A 407-nucleotide genomic window follows, 5' to 3' on the forward strand; every position below is an offset into this window, starting at 1 on the left:
CAGACACAGAGACTGCCAATGGTTCTGGCACTGCAAACGATGGGGGTGGCAGTACACCTGCAGGGAGTGAACCATCCAATAACCCAAGTGATGCAAATAATACAGATAACACTACCACCACTACTACCACAACAATTCCTACTGTCCCTGAAATCAGCAATAGCAACATAATGCCAAATGTGAAGGGTGATGCAGACAGCAGCAGCAGTATCAACAGTTCTGTGTGGGTGTGTGTACCACTACTGATTGTGGTTACACTGGCCTGTATTCTTGTATGCTGATTGTAATAGTGTGGTGGTGGTATTACTCAGGTCATCCTTTGTTTTCTTTTCTTTGAATTCTTACAGTCTAACTAATCTTCCACCTTTTGGGATTCTCTTTTTCTTTTTTGTTTCTTAATGTTAATA

This window comes from Trypanosoma theileri (assembly GCF_002087225.1).
Source record: "Trypanosoma theileri isolate Edinburgh chromosome Unknown TM35_Tth_81_V1, whole genome shotgun sequence".
NCBI lineage: Eukaryota > Euglenozoa > Kinetoplastea > Trypanosomatida > Trypanosomatidae > Trypanosoma > Trypanosoma theileri.